The 23,283-nt window shown below is 38.1% G+C and overlaps 1 protein-coding gene and 1 long non-coding RNA gene across 4 annotated transcripts in view; one reads left to right on the top strand and one right to left on the bottom strand.

Annotated features, from left to right (window-relative positions):
- The window catches only part of RNF146 (ring finger protein 146), a 71,975-nt gene extending 68,658 nt beyond the window's left edge, over nucleotides 1-3,317 (bottom strand). For both annotated transcript variants that reach the window (XR_015768305.1, XM_028117058.2), the window contains exon 1: nucleotides 3,233-3,317. The gene's annotated coding sequence lies outside the window, so the exon portion shown is untranslated. The remainder of the gene's footprint in view (nucleotides 1-3,232) is intronic.
- Nucleotides 3,318-3,371: 54 nt separating this feature from the next.
- On the top strand, nucleotides 3,372-11,994 carry LOC114219516 (uncharacterized). 2 transcript variants are annotated; one of them, XR_015768306.1, is made up of 4 exons: nucleotides 3,372-3,447; nucleotides 7,581-7,786; nucleotides 8,748-9,065; nucleotides 11,871-11,994. It is a non-coding gene; the product is annotated as an uncharacterized LOC114219516 (long non-coding RNA). The 2 variants fall into 2 exon arrangements; XR_015768307.1 differs by lacking the exon at nucleotides 3,372-3,447 and adding an exon at nucleotides 6,790-7,490.
- Nucleotides 11,995-23,283: the final 11,289 nt, after the last annotated feature.

Below are 23,283 nucleotides of genomic sequence, written 5' to 3' on the forward strand. Positions count from 1 at the left end.
AAGACTTCCTGTATTTTTCCAATTACTGACAGCTGTTTAATAGTTTTTACTTTTTTTAATTCAAAATACACAAAACAGGAAATGTTCTATATAAAAGCTAGCAGTGACAGAAAAGAAAAATACTTAAAACTTTCTAACTTGTGGTATACAAACTCAAAAAAAAAAAAAAAAGGAAAAAGCAAAGACCACTGAAAGAATAGAGAGACGGGGTGTAATTCAGCAGATCCATCTTAATATTTCTTGAGAAAGAGTCTCAAATTGAGAGAGGTAAATAAATGCCCTAATGTTTCCATTTTTAGCTTTCCCTCTCATCCCCTGCTAAAACTCAGCTTACAGAAAGCACAGGTCATACTGGGAAACAAGTCTTCAGTCAAAACTCATTTCAACTAAATGGGGGCCAATACTTGACACTACACTATTTTATTTTATTTTTTTAAGTAGGCTACACGCCCAGCATGGGGCCCAAAATGGAGCTTGAACTCAGGACCCTAAGATCAAGACCTGAGTTGAGATCAGGAGTCGGACACTTAACCAACTGAGCTGCCCAGGAGCCCCAACACTACACTATCTTAAAGAATTACTTCCCTTAATGTTTAGTACTTCCCTTAAACCTTAAAAAACCTTAAAAAAACTGTATGGCAATCTATGACCTTCACAATCTTCACATTCAAGCATTAAACCTTTACATTCCCCCCACCAACTGTGGCCTTTGCATTTTATTTTAAACAAAACATGAAATGTGAACGTGAACAAATACTTTTAAAAATCTTATCACACAGAAGTTTCACAGCCAGCAGCCATTTTGTAAATGAGAAAGGCTCTGTTACTAATATGTGTGACCCTGGTCAAGTCATAACTCCCATGTTACTTCACCCTATTCAGTATTTCTCTAATTCTAAATACTTTAACAGGAATTTAACAACAGGTTTTATTTTAATTAATCCAAAAGTTAATAAGCCATAAACACTAAATATTCCATAAACAGGCACAGGTGGTTGTAGAAGAACGTTAACAAAATGGTTCCCATATCCACAAAGATTATTCCTAATCCAACCTGTTGTTTCACAAATTCATGTTCCTTAGGCACAATCAAGAACCAGGTATGGGAATGGAATAAATGGTCAGCACCCTCTGTTACTGACGCTGGAAAAAAAAAAAAAACACTGAAATACCCAGCTGACTATGTCAGGCATTTCATGCCAATAAATGGCTAATACATAAAATAATATTCTTTAAGCAGACTAATATTGTGAAAAGAAAAGACTGAATACTAACTTTTTCTTCTATACTAAGTCAAAAAAATCATTTCTGGATCCTTTAAAAAAATCTGTCCTATTCTTCTAACAATTCAAATTGGTGGAAACTGTAACAAAATACTTTACCAGTTGACACCTGTCTCCTAAAAGAAAAAAGCCATTTCCTTTTTCGACCTCCTGTCTGATGACTATTTGGAAAAACAGTTTCCCTGATGACCAAGTTTTTCACAACCATTAAATAACAAAAACCTTCAAATATTTACCATTACTTTTATTCTTCCCAGAACTTACATTGGCCCATTTAAAACATAAATTCTAAATCAAAGAGTGGGCTTAATAAAATATTCCAATTTAAGATACACAAGGCTAAAGCAAACACATCCAAAAATCTATTTCTAGTGTAGCTTTCACTTTTCTGGTTTTCTCTTTAGAAAGAGAGTCACTTGACCTATTTTCATGTGTTTTTAGAGCACTCAGACACTCAAGACAAACAGTATTTGCTGGTGAGGAAAAAAAGCAGAGTGACCATCATAAATCCTTTTATTTCTGTGGGTCATGTTCTTCATGTGTCCTATATTCCACATCTTTTTAAGAGTCTAAACATAGATTCATTTGTTAAAAAGACAAAAAGTCTTAAGTCCTCTAATTTCTGTAATTATACACTGCTTTCAATGCCAGTGTTACACTTTCACATCCTATTTAAAAGTACACACACTGGAGGGGAGGGAGTGTGCCCAGGCACCTGAAATGTCAAACTATAAAGACAACGCTATTTCTGTCATTTCTTGGCGTTCTTCTTCCCTCAATTCCACAGTTTCAGTATTACAAAAATATTACTAAAAATATCACTTAAACAAAATGTAAGTACTTTCGAAACTTGAAAAGTGTCACTAAACTGGCACTTAGGGAAGAAAATAAAAACATATACGAAATGGTTAACAAGAGAAGGCTCTTGTTGTCAAAATGTGTGTGTAAACTCAAAACAATTTTGCAGCCTTCTCTAGACTCCTACGGAAAATAAAAGAGTGACAACAATGGAAGACCCGTACTCTTTTAAGATGGGGTTGGTGGGGGGGGGGGCGAGGTAGGGAGAGAACTCTACACAGCTACCAGAACAAAGCAACAGCCTCCGCTTTTAAGCGGCACTGAGGTGTGGTTTTTTTGTTTGCCTCAACGGGTATCAGGAGATCTAATTGTGCCGATGATTTACTAATCATCCAAACAACGAGAACACGCAGCGCTGGGTTTAACCAGGGCAAGGTGGAGGGACTGCTCTTCCTGTTAGGCAAGACCCAGACACTGAGCAGAGGAGGAGGTAGAGGGAAGAGAAGGCAGCAGCCAAAGACACTCCCGGAAAAAGACAAAATGCAGAGACTGAACGCCCTAGCTGCGATCTGACCCAAGGCCCGGGCAGAGGCCTCCACACGGGAAGACAGGGAGCACGATACACTTCAAACCACAGCCGCCCCTAAATCTCGAGGCCGGAAGGTCCCCGACTAGAGGCCTGACACCACCGCCAAGGGGAGAGGAGAGGGACCTGGTTGCCACCAAAGGCAGAGACGAGGACCCCGGCGGAAGAGGCTGCGCAGTAATGGCCGCTGCTCCGCCTCTCGCACCCCGACCGTGACCAGCTCCGGGCCGTCGCCCAGGGCAGGGGCTGCGGCGGCCGCGGACAACGCAGCGCCCGTCACAGTCTTCTTGCCTGCGACAACAGCCAAGGTGGGGGCGGCGGGAAGGGCTGAACTGCCCCATGCCGCCTGGACGCAGAGAGCCGCGGCCGCCCCGGCCCAAGGGCGTCCAACTACATACCGGCCCCTGACCCCGCCGCCGCCCCTCTCAGGCCCGGAGCGCAGGGCCGGCCCGAAGTGCGTCGCGGCTAGAGGTGACACCGCGAGCCATCACGCCTTTCCCTGAGTTAGGATGTTGCAGTGGCTGACTCTGACCCTTCCCCGCGAGAACTTCACCCCGACTCCCACCTCTCTAGCCGCAGCCGCGGCCGTCTCGTAGCCTTTCCTCTTCGGCCTCCGGAGCCCGCAGCGGCCGGGAACGCGCGCGGCGGTCACATGACCGCCCGTCGCGTCGCGGGGGGGCGGGGCCGCGCGGGGCGGAAGTAGAGACTTGTCCTGGGGCGCTCGCGCCAGCTGCTCCGCGTGGTGTTTCTTCGCGACCCAATCCTGAAGCGAGCGGTTAGGTACCTACTTTTTTCCTGCCTTTGGAGACCTGCAGTTTCTGCCTGGATCGTTCTAACTGCTTTGTATTATGCTTTACTTGTAATTAGGTGCCGAAGATTGAAAGAATGCAGGTCCACTAGAGATTTGGGGCAAAGGAAGTAAGACGCGTGTAGAACCAGCAGGTGGTGCTGCTCCGAAGCCCGGCTTGGCGACTCAAGAGAAGCCTATGGGCGCCTAGCTAGATTTTGGGGTACAGGGTCCTTGGCAGAGTACTGCTTGTTCTCTTAACAACCACAACAAAGGGGTCCTTTGAGAGTTCTGTCTAGTTTATTCACCGTCTGAAGGATTGAGCAATTTAATCGGAAAAAAAATAGATCTTAATTTCCTTTTGGACCCATTTTTCTTAGACTAGAGCATAGGAAGCTGGAAGAAGAGATTAATCAGAAGAATCTAAAACTAAAGGCATGGCTTATCTTGTTGCATTCGTGTGGTTTAAACGTCAAAACCTTGGCAGTATCCTCCATTACATTTTAGCACATACATTGTCTTTCTTGGAACTGACTATATTTTCTCAATTTATAGTAAAATGAAGGAATAGCATGCGTTTTGTCTTTAAAAGAGTATATATTCCAACATTCCATGGCAGTATCTTACTTGCAGTACTGTTGCATTTTGAGATGTCATAAGCTGTTTACTTAAGGCTGGAAATTTTTAGTGTCCATATATATAGACATGTTTACATTTTCTTTTATTCTTCTGAAATCAATATATTTCAAGGTTCTTATTCATATATATTAATATATAACTAGTTCTTGAAGAGTGTCATCTAGCTCAATGATGCTTCATGTAAGCAAAACAAGATTTTTTTATAACTTCTGTAAGTGTAATGTTGTTGAAGAGTATGTTCTCCAGCTTTAAGCTTAATCCTGTCTTTATGTTCTCCTCAGCCATCCAGTCTTACCCCCTATCCTACACACCCCATGAACAAATGATACCAAAAATCTTATATATACTTGAAGATTCTAGCTTTAAGATATAATATTAACTAACTGAACGCCGTCATTCTAAGTGCTTTACACATATTAGCTCACAATAAACTATGAGGTAGGTACTATTGTTATTTCCATTTTACAAAAACAGACACAGCTGCGATTTGAATCCAGGCAGGGACCGTGTAAGAGTTCACTTAATCCAATGCTTATTTTATCAAGTAAGAAATAGATATAACAAGTTTAAATGACTTACTTAAAGTCTTTGTTGTTCAAGATAGAATGGGGTCAGAACACGAGCAATGTTTACTGATCTGTAAATACTTTTAATGTAGAAAAAGTTATTCACGAGTCTTCCATTGCTCTAGGTGTATATTTAGAACAGTTTCTGTAAGTAAATATTATAATTGATACTCTATCCATCTACACACAAGAAAAGAATTAACAGGAATCTCACTACAATGCCCTTTAAGGCTTCGAATCGTCTCTCAGCCACACCTATAATCTTAAATCATATCAGTGAAAAACTCCATCTTTCCGTATCCAAACCCATCTTTAATTCCTCTTTCTCTTATGTCCCTTATCCACTTTGCAAATAATCTGTTGATTTGTCCTTCAAAACACATTCAGAAAAAGGCTACTTACCACTTCTACTACAACCTGCATCATCTCTTGTTTGGATTATTGCAGTAGCCCAGGGACTGGTTTTCTTGCTTCTGTTCTTGCTTTCCTTTGAGTCTATTCTTAACACAGAGGCCAAAATAAACTTACTAAAAGAAAGTCAGATCACACCACTCCTCTCTCTGTTCAGAGTCTCTCATGGCCTCCTAAAACAAAGTAAAACAAAAGTCTTTAAACAGGTACTATGTTTACACTTAATGGGGTTATTATTTTTTTTTTAGATTTTTTATTTTAGAGAGAGGGAGCGTGAGTGGGGGAGGGGCGGAGGGTGAGGGAGAGAAGCAGACTCTCCCCTGAGTGCAGAGCCCAATGCAGGGCTCAATCTCAGGACCTTAAGAGCATGCCCTGAGCTGAAATCAAGAGTCGGATGCTTAATCGACTGAGCCACCCAGGCACCCCAATGGGGTTATTTTTATTTTTATTTTTTTATTTTTTTAAAGATTTTATTATTTGACAGAGAGAGACACAGCGAGAGAGGGAACACAAGCAGGGGGAGTGGGAAAGGAGAAACAGGCTTCCCGCTGAGCAGGGAGCTTGATGTGGCACTCGATCCCAGGACCCTGGGATCACGACCTGAGCCAAAGGCAGACGCTTAATGACTGAGCTACCCAGGCTCCCCTGGGGTTATTTTTAAGTGAATAAATATTTTAAATAGTTCTCAGTTTTACTTTCTAATGAACACATATAAACAGCAGTTAATTTTGAGTCTTCTATAATTTTCAAGAGTATAAAGGGATCCTAAGACTAAAAAGTTTGAGAACACTGGCCTCAGCCAATTTCATGTACCCACTCTAACCTAGGTTTCTTCCTGCATGCCAGCAGTCATCTGATAAGAGTTATCAGTTGTGTGGACACAACTTTCTCATATATCTGGAAACAGGAGAAACCAGATTCAGAAATGCACCTGTCGTTATAGCTAGCAGATGAATACAAATAAAGCCAAGGGGAAGTTTTGAAATGCAAACTTTTCCATCTCAATTGAAGATTTTGTTCCAAGAGCTGATACATAGCTTGGTCTCTGTCCTACCATTTGATGTCATTCTACTTATAGTAATCAAATAAAATATACTTTCCCAGTAGAATTCCCTTGTAAGTAATAGTATAGTAGACAGTTTTACTTGTGTTTTTCCTTTACCTAATGTGATAATCAATGCTCTCTCTTTGACTAGTTCTCAATGTTCCTACTGCAGCCCCAGAAGTAACAACCAAATTCTGACAATTGTATTCCTGGGAAATAATGCAACACAAAAACAGTCACTGGGTCAAAATTTTACAGTTTGACTATAAAGTCAAGCATGCCTTTCCTAACTCTTGTATGAACACATGATGTATGTATTGATTTTTAGATGTCTTATATTGAAAATATTAGCTGTTATCTCCCAAACCCCTGCTTGTTTTGTTGGATGACATGACCACTCATTGAGTATGGTGTTGAAAGATAAGTGCTCTGTTTCATTTTTTGACAGAATCAATTGTTGTTTTAAAGCTTGATTATTATTTTAATAAAACTGAAACTTAAACAGTGCACCCTGTTACATAAAAGGAAGTAGTTTACATTCATACAGGCAGCAAATACGCTTTACAATATCCCATTTTCCTCAAAATGGCTAGGGTTTAGGGAATCCAATGTTAAATGGACTTATAATCATGCGTATTTGTGCTTTTGTTTATTTATGGAATTATATGCATATCAGTTATCAGCTTAATAAAATTATAACCTAAAAACTTGAAATATTTTGCATAGCACTGTATCAGTCAGGGTCCTATTTGGAACATAGAAACCACCTTAGATATTTCAAACAGAGGGAACTTCATGCAATGAATTGGTTGCAAGTTTTGAAAAAATGGAAGAGCCAAGGAAGGAAGATGAGGATTCTGTGAAATCAGTAACTAGAAAGTCACTAAGCTCTCCTGAGGTCAAAGGAGCAGAGGGCTTTCTGGTGTTCTCAGGACCACTCACGTGTTCCTTAAGCTGCTGGTTGAACTGCTGCAATAGTAAGCCAGGAGCTCATAAGCTCACTGAGGCTGCAGGATCCAGGAACTTAGGCCATTAACCTACCCCTGCCACTACCAGAGCCAGGACCAAGACAAGAATCAGCTTCCCCCTTCCACCTCCTATTTGCATATGAGTGTCTTCAATTGGTAGGACTACACAGGAAACCAACAGTGGGTTCTGGAAAATGACTCTCCAGCTCCCTTAGATACCAAGCAGAATATAGAAGTGCCAGTGTGAGACTGGGCATCAACAGAGAAGGTATTTGCTGCTACTATAACTAGTATTGAGTTTCCCCTTTTATTCTTCCTTGTCCTATGGACCTTCCATAAGGGGTCCACGAGATGCTGAGAAACACTACACCATTCTGATAAATGGAGCATGAAACTGGACTAAGTCAGTGAGTATATACCAACCCCAGGCTAATGACTATAAGATGTGGGCATTTGACCTAAGACAGTGCTATCATGAAATTCTGGGACTTTTGCAGAGAGCTATGGGATGCAGAACCTCTCCTCCTCTGGATGGCATCAAGTGCAGAGGTTACACCTTGGGCTGCCTCCTTTGTATTGTTACCATGAGGAAAAACAGCCTGAAGATGAAACTGACAGGGACAGAACAACTGGACTGAGAGAATGCCAGAAGCCTTATGGAAGCACACTTCGAGGCTGCCTTTTCTCCGAAGTTCTCAATTATGTAAGCTCATATGGTCCCTATATTGTTTTAGTCAGCTTGAGTTCACTTTTTGGGTAGTATTTGCAACACAAAACATCCTGATACGTGATACAGTTCCTAGATCTGGCAATAAAGAGTCCCATACTCTAGCTACAAACTTGTACCTCTGGCTCCCATACTCTCTCATTCCTACTAAGCCATTAGAAATAGGCAAACTGAAAAAAAAAAAACAAACATCTGTTTTGTACAACTGATAACTTTTAACTTTTGATAGAGTACGTAGCTTTTTTGAAAAGATAATGACAAGGAGAAATTGCATGATATTTTAAGGTTGATCAATAGATATACAATAAACTTTATATACACAAGAGAAGAACATACCTTGTATTCAGTACCTGTGTAATAATTATGAAACAAAAAGGAAGAAAAGTAACTCATGTACTTAGACTACAAAGAATATTTCAATAAACTTCTCAGGTCATATTTTCTGATTAACAATGTAGTTAAACTGGATATTAATAAAAAAATGGGGAAAAATTACCTATCATTTCAAAGTTTAAAGTCTCTAAATCTTGGGCCAGCAATAAAATCAATATAATTTGAGACAATCTTAAAATAAGAAAAACAAGAACACAATATGTCAGCACATGGGCAAAACTTACCAGAAAAAATTTCAGTCTTACAATTTTCTATTACTAAAAATAAAGATTAAAAACAAGAATTTTTTAAAAACGACACAAGAACAGAGGAATCAAATCCTAAATATAAAAATCAAAGTAGAGTTGATAATCCAAAAGTTTTGTTTGATTTAAAAGTAAAAGTAAAAAGATATAAACTGTGAATACATATTATTAAGAATGAGGAAGAAAAACAGCCATAGATGTGGAGGAAGATAGCATTACTAAATAACACTATACTAATAAATTTGAAAATTCCAAGTCACATGAGTAACCTGGAACATATCAATCTTCTTTGTACTCAGAGAAATTTTTTGTACACTTTGGACTAACTGTGCCTTCTACGTGGAATCCTACTATGGTCTAAATGTTTGTGTCCCTGCAAGATTCAAGTTGAAATCCTAAATTCCCAAAGGTGAAGGTACTAGTAGATGGAGACTTTGGGAGAAGATGGAGTCATGAGGGTAAAGCCCTCCTTAATGGGATTAGTGCTCTGGTAAAAGATGCCCCGCAGAACTCCCCAGCCCTTCTGTTTGTGAGGATGCAAGGAGAGATCTGCAACTTGGAAGAGAGCTCACCCAACCATGCTGGCATTCTGATTTCACTTTAGAGCCCTCAGAACTGTGAGTATTAAATTTCTGTTGTTAATAAGCTACTAGTCTGTGGTATGTTGTTATAGTAGCCCCAATGGACTAAGATAAATCTCTCTGGATCTGTGATGGTTCCTTCTTGTCAATGATGTCTCAGCTTAAATATCAACTCCTCAGAGAGGTGGTTTATTTTTGTTTTTGTTTTTGTTTTCTGACTACCCATAATTCCTCCACATCCCTCAGCCTGTCACTTCCTATCACATCATACTTTAAAAAAAAAAAATTTGTTTAGGGGCGCCTGGGTGACTCAGCCGGTTAAGTGTCTGCCTTCGGCTCAGGTCATCATCAGGGTCCTGGGATCCAGTCCCCTGTCGGACTCCCAACTCAGCGGGGAGCCTGCTCCTCCCTCTCCGCCTTCCCGCCCCCCCCCCCCCGCCTTGTTCTCTCTGGCTCTCTCCCTCTCTCTGTCAAATAAATAAAATCTTTAAAAAAAAAGAGAGAAGATTATTTATTTATTTATTTATTTAGAGAGTGTGTATAGGAAGAGGCAGAAGTAGAAGGATAGAGAGAACCCCAAGCCTACTCCCCATGCATGGAGCACAGAGCCCAAGGCGGGGCTCCATCTCATGAAGCTGAGATTCGGACCTGAGCCGAAACCAAGAGTGGCCACTTAACTGACTGAGCTACCCGGGCACCCCTCATATCACACCCTTAATCTCACCAGAGTATTTTTCATTACTTGATATTGTAAAGAATTGTTTCATGGTTTATTATCTGTCTCTGCTTCTGAGAATGTAAGTTGCTTGAAAAGAGGGGCCTTGAATGTCTTTACTGCCCAAAGCTCATTAAACAGAGGCACATAGTTGGTATCAATAAATGTTATTTATTCTCTACAGAAAACTTAGTATTATGAGTTATCTGAATAAAAATCAAAAGTGAATTACTAAAAGAGCAAAAATAGCTCCACTGAAAACTTCTGATAAGTGAATAAATAATGTTTTAGGAAAATAAAAATGACTAGCATCATAAGACATATATCCAATAATTATGGAATTACTTAAAAAAACACTTTCAGGGATGCCTGGGTGGCTCAGTTGTTTTAGCATCTGCCTTCAGTTCAGGTCATGATCCCAGGGTCCTGGGATTGAGCCCTGAGTTGGGCTCCCTGCTCAGCAGGGAGTCTGCTTTTCTCTTTCCCTCTGCCCTTACCACCCCCCCCATGCTTTCTCTCTCTCTCAGAAAAATAAATAGAATCTTAAAAAAATAAATAGTTCCAAGGCATGACAGTTTTACTGTTGAGCCCTTGTAAGCTTTCAACAAATAGAAACTTTCCATGTTACATAAAATGTTTACTAGCCCAGAAAGTGATGACCAACTATTCAATGATATATTTAGAACACCTAAAAGAATAAATTTTAAAATTCTTAGAACTAGAAAAAACTTAAGTCAAATATTTAGAAGCAAAACAAATACAAAAAATGAAATATTACTTTTATTAACATATTAAAATAAATATTTATTGTATTAAATATTAATGTTGTTTTAAAAATTGTTTTTTGTTCCAAAAATTATTTGAAGTAATAAGGACTTAATTTGCAATTAAAATTCCAAGTCGAAATCTGAATGTTGTTGGAGATGGACAAGTTATTCTCAAATTTACCCAAACACGTGGGAAATAATAGCTGCTAGTATACAAGTATACAGTGTTTGGTAAAGGAAGAATAAGAATTTAAAAAGAAAGGCTATGTTTTCAACAGTTTTGGCGAAAATTGCCGACTTGGAGGGAGAAAATATATTACATTCACCTCTTATGTGATAAAGCAAATATTATAAACTGGTCACCCTTGTACCATAACTGGGCCACAAATACAAACTGTTGCACGGTATTCTAAAAATCAGAAAAATTTTCAACAAAATATAAATGTTTAAGAAAAACTGTGAAGAAAAAGTAAATCAGAAAATATAGCAATACTGGACTGTCATCCCCAGATGGCCAGAATTGGCATGAACAGAGGAGTGGTGGCCCCCTGGGTTCTGCAAGTTGGCACAATTCTTCCTACCTCCTGTTCAATGTCAGCTTGTCTCATGCATTTATATCAATGGCTCCACTCCTGTAGGCATTTGAAATTAAAAACTCCAGATGGACCAAGAGTTAGATTTAAAAGATAAAATCATAAAATAAATTAGAAGAAAACACACGTGGATATTGAACTGGTTCTTATGAATTGGCCTAAGCCAATTTGATTTTGTACAATTCTTCAGTTATTTTTGTTAATTAATAGTAGTCTCCAAGGGTTAGAGGTGGGTGAGAATTAACTACTTCCCCACAACCTCTATCAGGTTATAAAGAAAGTAATTCTCAGACCAAATTCTTCTGCACATGCATCCATTTATTAAATTATTAGTAGTAGGCAAAACACCTCATTAGGGATCAAGTCTTGGTGCCATCCCTGAGCAAACAGGATATAGGATTCCTTCGATTTTTGTATACTGTTCAAACAAGAACAGAAGGTGTCTCTGAAATTTTTATCTGATGTCATTAATTCCATCAATAAGAATCCATCTCACCAACAGAAACCCTTTTCTACCATTCCTATATTCATTAGCAAAATATCTGGTGGTGATCAGAGAGAAACTAGCTGAAGCACTCATATGTAGTCTTTGGAGTGTGGCCTTTCTGACTGAAAGCTAGCTAATCACCCTTTAGATGGGAAATCGTGATTACAGCAAATGACTGCACATCATGTGTAGCCTAAGCCAAGTAACACCTACCTGATAGCACACTGTCCATGCCAACACCTTTATAGTGAATTATGGACATAATATTGTCTTTTGCAGGAGAGTACGTTCCAAGCATGAAAGAAATAGAAGAAATTACAGAGGAAAAAGCCAATATTTGATGCCCTCAAAATGGCAAGCTTCTGTACAACAAAAAGACAAATTAAATGGGGAATGAAAAACTGTTGGGAATATTTGTAGCAATTATTTCCTAAGTAAAATATACATTATGTTTATTATATATACACATATACATATGTGTACACATTTTTTCATTATATATGTACCTATGTTTCTGTTTTCTTCTTTGTCTTTTTATATGTTACCTTGTTATGGGAGGATGGTTACATGGATTTTCCTAGATGTGCAGTACATATGCTTACTCTGCAGTAAGTGGATTCTTTACTCTGGCATGCTCATCTTGCTTCTATGTTATGAGGCTGCTGCCGATTCTCTCCAGCGTTTCTCTGCTGGCCACAGACCATCTACTGATCCCCACTGGGGAAACCCCATCCTAATCTTAGGCAAAGAAAACTCTCATGCAGTCCAAATAACTGGAGTGTTTTGTTTTGTTATGGGGAGGGCATTTTTTGGTTTTGTTTTGTTTTTGCCTTGCACCAGTTATCTGCCACTCACCCAAGAGGTACCTTCCTTGACCTGGGAGGATTCTCAACTACCATCATGGAGATGGAAGCTTGAGAAAGTAGCTTATCTTTCTTCCTTGTTGCTGTTGCACCTCACACAGCTGAGCTGCCCAGCAGCCACTGCAAGCAGGAGTAGTTCTAGAATAACACCTAGATGACAGCAGAATGCCTCCAGCCCTACTCATTTTCTACTCTAGTATTAACCACTTCCTAGAATGATTAATCTTGAGAAAATCTTTCTATATGTATATAAATCATAGTCTTGCATCAAGGTGCAATTGATAATCACAATATCAATGTTTTACACTGGTACATTTCCCAAAACCTGTGTTATTTGGTCATGCAGTGGACATCTGTTGTTTATGGCTGCCAAAAATCCATTTCCTCTTCTTTTGAAATGGTGCCCTGAACTTTCATTGGGAAAACTACTTCTTCACTATTGGATACAACAAGGAACTATCAATCAAGATGTCCCCATTTCCCTTGGCCAAGGGATGGACATGTGACCCAAGCTATACCAATCAGATGCTTTCCTCTCCTTGGAATTTAAAGCTCACATGGAATGTGGAGAAAGGTGGAAAAAGCAGTTGGAGCTGATCAATCCCATTGGGCGGTGACTGCCTGTTCCTTTCCATTTTCCCCATACATACCTTTGGCTCCTTACTTTTCCAAGACTGACTCTGAGATTGTGTAAAGATGTCCCATATTCTTTAATCCTCCAACATATTCCTCTGTGCTTGTTAGGATGAGATGATTTTTGTTTCTTGCTCTTAAAGAATCCCAACTGATAAAAGTTCTACTCATGATTGCATTTTTGTGTAAGAATGACTTTTCTCCAAATTTCCTGTTACTCGGTTACATCTATCTATGAGGAGAATTCCAAATTGATTTTACTGACACCACCCTCCCATCTGGTCTACTTTTCTCCTAGATGGTGGATCTATTCGCAGGATGGGGAGGATGGAGCTAAGATCAGATCATGCCTGGAATATGGTTATTGAGGTCAAATGACTGTCATGACTCATTTTCAAATTCTAATACTTTCATTTTTGCTTTTTATTGCCACAAATCAAACACACTCTTTGATTCCCTGGTGGGAAGAGAAGAAAGCAGATGAAAGCAATGACTGTGATGTGAAGGTGCTCCTTCCCCCTCTTGTTGCCACCTGGCAGCAGTGAATAGGCCAATGCAGGTGTAATCAGGGCTGAGGTTTCTGAGTCTGGAGTAAAAAGACTGAATTTATCTTTGAGGAAGACATTCCCTTGCTTTGTATTAGACTTCTTAAAAATGTCTCTTTAATCGTCCAGGTCTAAGGCAAAAACCTACCCGTGAATTAATAGAAAAAAATATATATATATAGTCTCTGGCCCTGGTTCCTGTACAAAGCTCCTAAAATCCATATAATTTCCTAGGTGACAAGAACAGTAGGAACGTCTTTTGTTCTGATATTTGATGTTTAACCCCCGTTTCTGACACAGAGTTCCTAAATCCCTTGGAATTTCCTGGGTGATAGTGGTGTCTTTTATTCTAATGAGATGACTCTCCATGGGCTTTGGGATGGGGACTGGTCACCAGAAAGACCAAGACATGATTAGAAGCTTGGAACTTTCAGCCCTATCCCCTATCCTTCAGGAAGGGGTGAGGGGGCTGGAATTGAGTAAATTATGATCATGCCTACATGATGAAGCCTTCATAAGAATCCCAAAAGTATCAGGTAGAGGGAGCTTCCAAGCCATTGAACAAGTGGAAGTGTTGGGAAGGTGGTGCTCCTGGAGAGGGCATGGAATCTCTGTGCCCCCTCCCACATAATTTTCCCTATGCATCTCTTCCATCTGGAAGCTCATTTGCATTCTTTATTATATCATTTATAGTAAACTGGTAAACAGAAAGTAAACTCTTTTCCTGAGTTTTGTGAGCTGCTCTAGCAAATTAATTGAACCTGAGGAGGGTGTAATGGTATAGGAGTGCTGACAATACTGATTCCCATCTTTGGCCCTCCATCTTGTTCATGTTTGCTCCGTGATGTCTCTTGGGGCTACACATTCCAGGCCCCTGGGAGATCAATATAGATACCTTAGAAATGCCCACCAAGGCCAGGATGGGGGAGAGTTGTTTTGGCCTCCTGTGAATCTGTTAGAGATAACATAGTCTTTCCCCTTCCTGACGCACAGTTAGACGCAAGATCTAACTGAAGAGTAGCTGTCAGGTGCATGCAACCCTCTGAGGTGCATGCAGACCCTCTGATCTCACCACAGTGCCCTTCTGCATGTTCCCTCACTCTACAAAATCTGTGGACTAAGGTCTGGGTTTTGCAAGGAATAACTATGCAGCTGCCATGCATCATTCTCTGCCCAATGCTCCCTGTCAGTAAGTTATCCTGAATAAAACTCTGTGTAAACTGTATGGAGTGGCCAGCTTCATTTCTGGTCTCAAAGTGCCTTTTCAGTGTGGGTGATACTTTACTGTCTCTCTTCCACCTTCTAACAAATGGGAACCTCTAAGTCATAGCTGATTGGCCAGAAGTACAGGCAACAACCTGGGCCTGCTATTGACAGCTGAGGTTGGGGGGCCCTCTTATGAGACAGCCTTAACCCGAGGGATCTGATGCTTTCTCCAGGGAGATAGTGTCAGAATTAAGTTAAATTGTAGGTCATCCAGTTGCTGTCACAGAATTCCTTGGTGTGCCCCCCCACCCATAGCTGGTGTTAGAGAGTTGTTAATATGGTAGTCATGTGAGTGTAAAGGAGAGACCCAGGAGTAGTGTAGATTTTCTTTATACTACCCATTATTCTTGGAAAAGCCATTTTCATATTTATATATTACATGCTTTGATCTTTTATATGTATTTTAGGATTATTTCTAAATTCCATGAAAAATCCTGTTGGGATTTTATTGGATAATACTGGGTCACCAAATTAATTTAGTATAGGGTTGCCCAGTAAAATACAAGATTCCCAGTTAAATTTGAAGTTCAGATAAATAACAAATTATATAAATAGAAATAAATAAATACCTATGTCTATGTGTGTATATATCTAGATAGATGATAGATAGATAGATAGATAGATAGATAGATGTATCCATGCAATAATTTTTTTAATGTTAAGTATGTCCCATACAATATTTGGGAGATAGTTATATAAAAGAGTTATTCATTATTTATTTGAAATTGAAGTTTAACTGAGTATTCTCTATTTTGTGTTTGCTAAATCTGGCAACCCTAATTTGGGAAGAAATAACATCTTTAAAAGGTTGAGTCATCCTTTTCACAAACACTCTAAACTCTCCATCTATCTAATGTTTAGATCACTAAATAATTAAGGTTGTATATTTTGCTTATTTTGTTAGATTTATTCCTAAGTGACTTAAAAATTTTAAAGTTATTGTGAATGAGATGTAATGTTATTTCAGGAGTCCTGTTGATGTTTGTACAGTGATCTCATATTGAATAATCTTCTTGAACTTTATTCATTTGTCTACAAAGTGTCTTGAATTTTTGTATTCACAATAATATCACTGAGAAAGAATGAAATTTCTGTCTTTCTGGTTGATATCCTTTTATTTCTTTTATTTTTTACTGCACAGAATGGGACCCCCCCAATACAATGCTGAATAGGGGTGGTAATAGCAGGTATCTGTCTTGTTCCTAATTTAAAAGGAATATATCTATAATCTTATCAAAATATTATGTTTTTAAAGGTTTTAAAGATAGTTTTGATCAGGTTAAAAGTTTTCTATTTCTAGTTGGCTAAGAGTTAATAATAATAAAATATTATCATGAGTGGATATTTACATTTACCAAAAATATTTTCTGTACCTATAGAGATCATCATATGGCTTTTCTCCTTTAATTTATTACTGTGACAAATATTGTAACTGATTTCCAGATATAAAAACATTTTTTGGTTCCTGGGATATTCCCAACTTAGTCATGGCCCAAGCCAACAGAGAGAAACACACACAAGCATTGGTGGATTCCACCGTTAGTTAACACTTTAGCTAGAAGGTTTATATCCCATGAGACATCAGCCTATAATTTTTCTTATAGTATTTATGTCTGGTTCTTTTTAAAAAATTATTTATTTATTTATTTTTGCGAGATCGAGAGAGAGAGAGAGAGAGAGAGAGAGAATGAGCAGAGGGAAGAGGCAGAGGAAGAGGAAGAAGCAGGCTTCCTGCCAAGCAGGGAGCCCACTGCGGGACTCAATCCCAGGACCTGGGATCATGACCTGAGCGGAAGGCAGACACTTAACCAACTGAGCCACCCAAGCACCCCTTTATGTCTGGTTCTGGATGGAAGGTTTATCAGCCTCATAGGGGAATTTCTTCTTTTTCTAGCCTCTAAAATAGTTTGTGTAACTTTAGATTGATCTTTTCCTTGAAGCAATCATTCTCAAACTGCAGCATGCATCACCATACAGAGTTTGTGACCTCACACCCAGAAATTCTAATTTAGTAAGTATGAAAACTAGTTCTAGTATAGCTCGCTTTTGGGTCTATTTAGTAAGGTATAGTTCTCTAAGAAATTATCTGCTTTTCCCATTTTCCCTTATGTTCACAGAATTATTCAAGATATTCTCTTACAATGTTTTAAATTTTTACTGCATTATGTACTCTTTTTCAGTCCTGATATTATTTGTTTGTGACTTCTCTCCAGTGGTGTGCTAGAGCTGGCTTAGACTGGCTGCCCGGAGCCAAATCTGTGCATCTCTTCCCAATCTGCATACGGTGACATCATGTTGGTAGATTAAAATCAGCAATAATGGCATTATTTACACTATGGAAGTCAGAAATCTCACAAATTGAGGCATACCCCCACACCAGAGAGAGCTGATTTAACACAACACTCTTTCTCTCCACATCCTCCTCTGCCTCTTTCTCTATCTTCCTGTCTCTCCCATCTGTCTTGTTACATATTTTTCAAAAAGGTCTTTTTGATTTACCAGTAGCAGGGAGGGGCAGAAGGAGAAGCAGACTCCCTGCTGAGCAGGGAACCCAACACCAACCCACTGCAGGGCCCTGAGATCGTGACCTGAGCTGAAGGCAGATTCTTAACCCACTGAGCCACCCAGGTGGCTTCCTGTTGTTATTTTTCTAAGTTCTTGGTTGAATAGCTCATTAATTCTTAGTTTTTCTTGTTTTGTAATAAATGCATTTTAAGACTATACATTGCACAGCTTTACTATATTGGGCTTTAGTTGTAATTTGCAATTTAATGTTTAATAAACTCTGGAAAACAGTATGGAGGTTCCTCAAAAAGTTGAAAATAGAGGTACCGTACAACCCAGCAATTGTACTACTGGGTATTTACCCCAAAGATAAAATGTAGTGATCTGAAGGGGTACGTGCACCCCAATGTTTATAGCAACAATGTCCACAATAGACAAACTATGGAAAGAGCCAAGATGTCCATCAACAGATGAATGGATAAAGAAGATGTGGTATAGACACACACACACACACACACACACACACACACACACACACACACACACACAATGGGATATTATGCAGCCATCAAAAAAATGAAATCTTGCCATTTGCAATGATGTGGATGGAACTAGAGGGTATTATGCTAAGTGAAATAAGTCAATCAGAGAAAGATGTGTCATATGATCTCACTGATATGAGGAATTCTTAATCTCAGGAAACAAACTGAGGGTTGCTGGAGTGGTGGGGGGTGGGAGGGATGGGGTGGTTGGGTGATAGACATTGGGGAGGGTATGTGCTATGGTGAGTGCTGTGAATTGTGTAAGACTTGAATCACAGACCTGTACCTCTGAAACAAATAATACATTATATGTTAAAAAAAAATAAGAAGATAGTAGGAAGGGAAAACGAAGTGGGGGGGAATTGGAGGGGGAGATGAACCATGAGAGACTATGGACTCTGAGAAACAAACTGAGGTTTCTAGAGGGGAGGGGGGTGCGGGGAGGGGTTAGCCTGGTGATAGGTATTAAAGAGGGCACATATTGAATGGAGCACTGGGTGTTATATGCAAACAATCTGGAACACTACATCAGAAACTAATGCTGTATGGTGATTAACATAACAATGAAATAAAAAAAATAATAAGCACTGTCTATTGTGCTTTCTTCTTTCACTTGTGATTTACCAGATATTTGTTACAATAACTTTGATTTATTTACTCTTTTAGGCTGTAAATGATTGGTTTTTTATTTCATTCTGGTAGCAGAGCAGTTATGGAAAGTGGTATATGTTAATTGACTTGCATTTACTGAGAATACTTTATGGTCCAGAACCTGATCAGCCTTTGAAAATATCTCATTTGAGCTTGAAAAGAATGTGCATTCCCTAACTGTTCTCTAAATTGTTAATTTTGTTGTTCATATCTTTAAAAAATGTTTTTTTAATATTAACTATCAGTTACTATGGCTTAACTACCAGTTTCTGAGAGAAGTGTGTTAAAATTTTCCATTATGTAAATACTTTGTCACACTTCGGTCTTCGAGCTCCTTAGAGCCCAAGCACCTATATATATATCTGACTGAATACTCTATAGGCCGGGACATCAGCTTCACCTTCCCTCTCTATTAATTGCTTTATTTCTATGTTTATGGCTCCTCTTGTTTTTCTTTCAAGCTAAGAGTTGTATTAGACCATTTAGAAAATATTTCATCCAGAATTTTCATTATGGTCAGAGGGAAGCCATCTCAGCTTGCTATTTGTTCACCCTCTTTTACTTTTCCCTTCTAACAATAATTTCTTTTTACTGAGATGAAAATTCCAACTTCTAGCTTCATTGATTCTTTTCTTCTACATCTTTCTTATTTTTTGTTCTAATCTCTTGGATTCACTCCTCATTTTCTTGTCATTATTTTGTACTTAATTTTATAAAAGTGCTTAAGACTTGATTTCTCTGTGAAGAATTTATTTTTAGGAGAGGTATGTGTCTTGAATATAATTTTCTTAGTTTAATTTGTAGCATTGTTATTTTTTTCTTCTGTATCTTTTAAAAAATTTACTGAGGTTTTACTTGTGCAAAATTAGGCACTCAAAAAATTTTCCTATATAAAATTATGCTTGAAAAGACCATGTAACTCTTGTAGAATTTAGTCAACACGTAATTATTATATAAATCTTATTAATGAGAATATTTGGTTATACCCTCTACAGTTTTTCTTCTAACTGACCATAATATACTGAGAATGACATGGTACATTTTTTACTCCTTTTGTGCTTCTGAAAATTTTTTCTTCAAATATTTTGTGCTATATTCTTAATGGTATTTATTCAAATGGTATTTATTCAAATGGTAGTTAAATAAATTGGTTTAAAAAGTGGTGTGATATATTAGAGATGCAATGGTATATAAAGTTATATGAATTTTTTAAAAGATTTTATTTATTTATTTGACACAGAGAGAGAGCACAAGCAGGGGAAGTGGCAGAGGAGAGGGAGAAGCAGGCTCCCTGCTGAGGGAGGCAGGGAGCCCCACATGGGGCTCAATCACAGGAGCCCAAGATCATGACCTGAGGTGAAGGCAGACACTTAACTGACTGAGCCACGCAGGTGCCCCTAAAGTTACATGACTGTTAAATAATCACTGTGGCTTTTATACTTTATTACTATATATCACTCATTTCCCGTAATATTTTGCTTGATTTATAATTTGTTACTTCAGGATTCCATGAACAAATAAATAATTGCAACATTTATATTCTATGTTGCTCATTTATACATAATGGTTAAGATGATCAGTTCTGGAAACAGAAAGATCGTATATACATCTCTTATCTGTGATACAATCACTGTTTATCTCTCTAACTGAATATTTCCTCAATGGTAAAATGAAAATGGGTGTGGAGTTTATTTTATAAGATTGTATTAAAATTAAATATTATATCATTATATGATTATTATATGTAAAGTGCATAACTATGATATATATAATCCTATAATATCTATCATCTATGTATCTATATATGTAATATAGCACTTGGAAAATAGTGAACATTCAATACATGTTAGATCAAAAAAATGAAGAGAATTATCCCTAAAGTGGCATTCAAATACTGACAAATAAACTTAAAAACAAAAAACAGGAAGCTAAACCTATCCCAGTTTAATACCATTGAGTCTGACTCACATTGTTAGTGGAAATAAGTTAGGGCTTTTTAAATTTAGGCAGAGTATAATTCTATTTATAAATAACATTTGTTTTGTGGTTCAGTTTATAAAGTAAATTTTGAAAGTTTTGATTTAATTATGTAAGCATTAAAATATATCTTTCAATTTTGAGCAGGATAATATTATGGTGAAGATAGCTGTAAAGAACAATATATTCTGCACTGATGGGGAAGAGATCTGACATGGGGTCGAGAGTGGAGCCAAGAAAGATCAGATAGAAGTTTATTTTAATATAAAGATATATGATGGCAAGAGACCTGAGAGATGGAATTGAAAAAAATTAGGAAACTTTCTAGAGAATAACATACATCTTGGTGAAAATCAACAGTTTCCAGGGTTTCAAAGTAAGTCTTTAAAAACAAAGTCCTTCGCACATCTATAAATTTTCAGAATTTTTAAAGGGGAAATTAGTTTCTACTTCTGTTTGAAAAATAAATATTTTTTCCATTTTTGAGCACATCATCATTTGTTAAAAAATACACTTTAAAATTTTAGATGGGAACTTTCTCTTCTGGTCAAGATGAACTAATAGAGGTCAGATTTTACCCACATTCATTGCCTTAACTTTAAAAAGAGACACATAAGAAATGAAAGTTTTCGGATACTGGATAGCAAACAGCACAGAATTGTGACCCCTGGGAGAAGTAAATAGTATGAGCCCTATGATTTACTAGTAGCTTAGAGTTTTCATTGCTGCAGTCAAGTTATAGGAACCCAAACAGAACCCAAGAGTTGCTAAGTTGGAGAATAAAAAATCAAAGATTAGGGAGGCTGAGTTGGCTAAAATTTGCTGGTGAGATTAGTGGAGAGGAAACAACTGCACAGAGAAAGTTCCTGAGATTTTTAGAGGGATCTCATGAGTCTTTAGCTGAAAAGTTATCTACATATACTAAGTAAAAGGTTTTGAAAACTACCTGAGGATCACATAAAGCACCACTGTGAAGGAGTAGAAGAATAATTCCTAGAAATCACGCAGGTTTGGGAATGGTTCATGCTCCTACCTGAAAATGTGTGAAGATCACATAATACAAAGCTCATCTGATAGAATTCTCAAAAGAGTATTACCTTCATGGGACTACATTAACCCTAGACTGAGGGCTGCTCTGGACACTGTTCTGATGAGCTCCTATTCACCCTGTTGGTGAAGGAGGGGTCCCCCACCCTAAATAGTATAAGATTGTCAGACACATGGCACCTGACAATGGACAGAAGAGACTGGCAGCAGTTTATGGGCCACATACACTCACAACTTAAGAGTGGACACCAAATTCTATGCAGGGCTACATGGGGTTGCCCTTGGGAGCAAATAACCCCAATGCAGCTATGGGAGGCAGGCTTTGTAGGTATAAGAGGTGTCCCATGGTTCTTATGGGATTTTGTGATTGGCTTGTTTGAATAATTTTGTGGACTGGCAATGAGATGAAACATGTTAATTCGAGGACCAAGTACAGTGCAGCTGGTCCAGCTGATAGGGGAACTAGCCAGATGGACAGCCTTTCCCTATGGGTAAAGTGTATATCTGATGAGAGCAGGGGAACACATAGCTAGGCCTATGGGGACCTATGAGGCTCAAAGGTAACGAGGCAGTATTTGAAATTTTAGTTTTTACACTACAGCCACACTATAAGAGTTAAAAAAAAAAAACTCAGAATGATCTAACCAATTATAAGTAACTTTCCTGTTGTGTAACTTACCTATAGGTTACATGTTACAACATGCCAGAACAAAAGTTAACACAGTTTAAAGGAATATAACAAAATAGAGCAAGTGATACTATAAAATCCACAATCAAAATCAGAATTAAAAATTTTCTGCAAATGAATAAAAAATTGTGACCCATAGCTATTAGAAAAATCAATCAATAGAAATTGATCCAGAAATAACAGAGATGTTGAAATTAGCAATGACATATAAATATCTCCTATAAATATGACCTACATGTTCAAGAAGGTAGAGCAAAACATGAAATGATGAAGACAGAATCTTCTTTTAAATAGAAGCTATAAAAATGGCTGACATGGAACTTCTAGAGAGGAAAAATACAGTATTAGAAAAGAATAATGCACTGTGTGGAATTAAGAACAGTCTAGATACAGTAGAAGAAAAAATCAGTGAACTTGAAGACATGACAATAGAAACTATCCATAATGAAGTACAGGGGGAAAAATAGATTGAAAAAACAAAGAACCAATGTCCAGTAGGACAATATTTAGCATTCTAATATATGTGTAATTGAAATCCCAGAGGAAAGGGATAGGTGGGTGAGGGTGTCAGAAAAACATTTGAAGACATAATGGGTAAACATTTTCCAAATTTGATGAAAACTATAAACCCATTGATCAATAAAAATTACTCAGAAAACCATGTCAAATCACATTATAATCAAATTATAGAAAATCAGAAAAAATGAGAAAATCTTAACAGCAGCCAGAGAAGTGACATTACAATGGAACATATCTAAGAATAACAGCAGAAACAATGGAAGCCAGAAAACAATGGAGGGAGTACCATCTTCAAAGCACTGCAAGACAATATGGTCAAACTAGAATTTTTTCGCTAGTGAAAATATGTTTAAAATACAAAAGCAAAATTGGGACACCTGAGTGGCTCAGTCGGTTATGTGTCTGCCTTTAGTTCAGGTCATGACCTTGAGGTCCTGGGATGGAGCCTCACACCAA

The sequence above is a fragment of the Eumetopias jubatus genome, unplaced genomic scaffold (assembly GCF_037043125.1).
Source record: "Eumetopias jubatus isolate StellerSeaLion01/CBP00866 unplaced genomic scaffold, mEumJub1_p1.0 scaffold_6, whole genome shotgun sequence".
Lineage (NCBI taxonomy): Eukaryota > Metazoa > Chordata > Mammalia > Carnivora > Otariidae > Eumetopias > Eumetopias jubatus.